The sequence below is a fragment of the Drosophila subobscura genome, chromosome U (genome assembly GCF_008121235.1).
Source record: "Drosophila subobscura isolate 14011-0131.10 chromosome U, UCBerk_Dsub_1.0, whole genome shotgun sequence".
Classification (NCBI taxonomy): domain Eukaryota; kingdom Metazoa; phylum Arthropoda; class Insecta; order Diptera; family Drosophilidae; genus Drosophila; species Drosophila subobscura.
This window is the reverse complement of record NC_048534.1, coordinates 12,597,647-12,602,627: the sequence shown is the minus strand read 5'-3', so window position 1 is coordinate 12,602,627 and position 4,981 is coordinate 12,597,647.

The window sequence follows — 4,981 nt, the reverse complement described above, 5'->3', positions numbered from 1 at the left end:
CAAAATAAGGGAATTCTACTGTGTCTGTACTGTACGCGAAAACGTACCAACGGCCCTCTCTCTGTCTCTATCGCTCTCTCTCTCTCTCTCTCAGTATCCCAGCAAGGAACTTTTCTATGACTATGATTTCTTAGGTAGCTATATTTTGAGGTTAGGCTTTACTTGGGCCCCGTGGCGATCGATACAGAAACAATAACAGATAAATGGCGGCGATTGGCAAGAGGAAGATCAGCCGCAGCAACAGCAGCAAAAATAAATGGAAGAAAAATGGAACACTGTTAAATGAGAAGGCGATGTTAAAAAAAGAACTTTGTTTATTAAACTTAGTTAATATACATATATAAATAATGAACATGAAAATGAAGAATGAACTTTTTAAACAATTAAGTAGCGCGTTATGGGTATATTTTTAAAGGATTAATACCGGAAGTAGTCGACGGATGATGAAGCGAGAACATTGTATATTGCATAATTTTAGAAGAACAAAAAACAAAAAAACAAAACTAAGATACATAAAGAAAGATGATGAAAAATCTGATGCGTACTGCCAAAACTTGTAAAGTTCAGTACTATTTGCTTAGCCTCATTTTTGGTAAACACTAAAAACTAGAAAAAAACCAAAATCAAAACTCTGTTAATTCATTTCTGTTGTTGTTAATTTGGGTTGTTTAAATGTAATGTGAAGCATTGTGTGTAACAAAAAATAAGTGGGACAACAACTATGTATGTATTACCTAAAGCGGTCTTCAATTCACATCTTCAGCTCGTAATCATAAATAGATTACATACATATACATACATATAATATGGAGATATAAACTCTAATATTAGTTTATGTTTCTGTATGTCCTTAATTCGTGTACGTTTTGTTTTCTTTGGGATCATTTTTCGCCGCCACCAAAGCTTTAAATATTTACATAGTAAACTGTGTTCTCAGTAAAAACCAAAAAACCACAAAATTATAAGAAAAATGGGAAATTAATTAAATGAAAATTATGTTAAACGACACAAAGACGTGAGTACGGTACGAGATTTGTATAGTAAACTAAATAAAATAAATTGATTATAACCAAACCGAGAGAAAACCCTGGAAAAGTTCTTGTTATATGTACATATATAGTATATATAATTGCTATACAAAGCATATAAAGCACGTGTGTGTGTGGCATGTTCGATTAACTAGATTATACTATATACAAATACGATAAAATAGCAGCAAAAAAAAAGAAAATGATGTGGGGTCATGTAGTGGGGTCAATAAATAGCCTAGAATGAGGAGACTTTTTGGAAAACCGTCGATAGAAAATTCTCGTGCATAAGTTTTTTATTCATGTACAATTGTTGTACAGTTTTTGTGGCTTATTTGTGTATAACAAACTATTAGTGACAAAAGAACAACTACTACTTACTACTAAACTATCATCAAATATTGATCTATTTTTATGTATGTTTGTACATTAAAAACGGGAGCGCTTATGCTACTACTATCCTGCTATCCTTAAAATATTTTCATTTCAATTGGATTTTGTTCTATTTCTTGTTTTGACACACACACACACACCATATAAAGCGACATCCCTGAACAGAACCTCTTTGAACTGAAAAATGTAAACCCAACAAGAACAAGAACAAGAACAAGAACAACAGCTACGATACCTATTTACTGCTATATTGTATGACGTAATGTTACCCACAACACCGACAAAATGAATGAACAACCGACAACAACAACTAAATAATACATACGACACACGTACCACAAAGAGCGTAAAAACCCAACCAAAATCGAACTTCGAAACACTCGTCAACTATTGCCTATATACATACTACTACCAAAAAACAAAAGGGAAACTATACATTACTTAGATATACACTTATATACAAACAACTACATACGCAATATTGTATGTCTTTTTTTGTACAGAAAAACAAACGACAACAACATACGATATAACAAGAACTAAGCCTGACAAACAGAAAAACATAAATCGTGTATACTTAACGAACCCTCTCTCAGTGTCCTTTCAAAATGATTTCCTTTGTTTTTAAACTATTGAGTTTTACCTAAAAACGAAGAAAGAAGAAACCCCCCAAAACTAAATGCAGAATTTCTTGGCACACACTTTTCGACTCTCACGCTATAAAAAATAAATTAAACCTCAGATCAAGTTCTAATTAAGTTCTAATAACAAAAACAAACACAAGAACGGTATGACAACATTATATATTATATATATATGAAATATATGCATAAATAATATTAGCAATTGCAAGTAATTTTAATTAGTCGCATAAGCCAAATGTTGGACGGGGAAAAATTCGCCGAAACCGAAACAAAAAATTAAGAACTAAAAGAAAAGCTTCAGCATGGAACACACACATTTGTTTTCTCACCGAAGGCAAGCAAAAATTAGTTAAATCCAAAGAAATCTAGTGAAACATATTTTTACATTTTGGGTATTTTATTTAAGCTTAGTTTTTTTTTTTTTTTTTTAAATATTAATTTTTGAGTATTTTCCATAGGAGATGCCTTGATGTTAGAGCGGGATGAGGGAATGAGCTTTCAGGCTTTCGTTGCAACAACTGTCTCGGCCTCTGTCTGACGATGCATACAGTGCGCTTCGAAAATATTAAAACTGATAGTATACAACAACAAAAAATAAAGATATATATAGTGTATGAAAAATCTCAGTTATCCGACACTTGTTAAGGCATTTAAACAACTACATAGTTATGTCGAAGCTTCAACTCACCTACAGTTTCGAAACGCACTGTATGCCTGGCCAGAGAAAAGTCTAAACACACATTTCTCAACGATCCACACTTGGCAAGTCACACATTTTGTAGGAATTCCAATTCTAGGATAAGTTTCAGAAGAATGTTAATGGGGAATCCCCAGCCAGCCAGGCAGAGGGTTCTCTTCCACCCAATGAAAGCCCAAAAACCCGGTTCCAACCTTACCTTTATGTTCCTCAAAGACCCAGACGAATAGTGTAAAAAAATGAGAAACAAACAGTAGGAAAACAAGAAAAATTGCCTTAGGGTTTCAGTAGAAGTATATATAAAGAAAAAAGAATAATGAAAGTGTGTTAACTTTTATATTTCATTTCCCTAATCGGCTGAGAGCAAAACGTGTGACTTTGCCTTATAGGGGGGTGGGAAGGGGGATAGATATGACATCAGCGAAATAATCTAGAAACCAGTTAAAACTACGGGTAACACACAGTAAATCATACAAAACCAAAAACAACTGAAAGACAGTAAAAAGTATTCTTTAATCCAAAACACACACACACACACGGGGTAGATAGAAATAAATGGAATCTTTTTGGGGAAACTAATAAATGAAATAAATCAATTAAGTGCCATTCTCAACGACTCAAAATAATGTCCCGAAATCATCCCAAAGAAAATTCCATTTATTTTTGACTGCTTTTTTGTGTAGAAAATGTCTTCAACCGAAAAGCAGGACACCAAAAACTGTTTCAAGCTAATCGATGATGTATCTATGATTTTTAGCAATTTATATATATAAATTATGGTATATACATATGCATAGATAATGAGAATTACGGGAAACTAAAACTAAAACCGAAGAAAACAAACCAATCACAAACAAGTCAACAGGGCACAGCGCTTCTTAACTATATTATTGATTTCGAAATGCCGAAGAACTTTTTCTAAAAACCGAAAACAAACCAAAAAAAAAAACAAACAAAAAACAAAACAAACAAACACAAACCAAGTGAAAAGTGAAAAAACCAACGCTAATCTTAACTATAACTAACTTTTTAAACTAATATTGAAATTGAACCCAACAAAGTGTTCATTAAACTAAAAGAAACCAAACAAAAAAGATGGCATATACGAGTATATATTATGTATGTACTTAAAGTTATACATTTAATAGAAACACAACAATTTTGTATGGCTATGGCAAAAGCAAAGGAAAAACCCAACAAAAAAAACAAGCAGAAGATGGTGAAGAAGAAACCCAACAATTTAGTTAAGTAATTTATGATAATGTAAAGAGTTTATTGAATAAATTGGGAGATATACCCCGAAAGGGAAAAAAACCAAAAACTTTAAGGAAACTTTCATCAGATTTCTAACGAACTTTACGAATTTCCATGAAAGTAAGAAATTAACAACTCCTGAGCTATCTACTCTACCGAAACTTCTCTACAACATAAACATGATACATTACTATATACATAAAATATATAGTACATACATACATACATATATTAAATATGTCATGGATGTGAAGATTGCATAGGCATACACTTGTTTTTAGCACTAAATGAAAAACTTTTGCGTTACTTTTGTTTGACAAAATACTAATTAAAGAACTTAAATTAATATACATACAAAAACATACTACTATATACATACATACTATATATACATACATTACATATATATACATACATATATATATATAAATACATAAATAGAGTTTTTTAGATCGAAAAGCGAATGAAAGAAATCCCAAATACCGAAAACACGCAAAATCTCGTCTCATCTCATGGATGTGCTACACTAAATTAGTAACTAAAACTAAACTAAAAAACTAAAACTAAACTATTGTTACACCATAACACACACAGACATATAAAAACACATACATTATCTGAATAATTAACAAAAAAAAAAGCAGAGTATAAGCTAAATCAAAGTTGGAGAAGAGGAGCCGATCCGCAGGCAGTTAGAACTCGAGAAGTCCCCGAAAAAAATGCAGATAGAAGAGGATGATGATGATGATGTTGATGATGATGATGAGGCAGCAGAGTCATGCAATCCACACGATCGTTAGTGCAGTATAATAATAAACAACAAATTGTATTATATCTAAGCCAGAAACAAAAACAAAAAAAACAAGTTAAACATAAAAACAACCCGAACAACAAATGTTAATTACAACCAAGCGCTAAAACAAATAAATAGAACGATGAAAATGATATGGCGGCTATTTATTAAA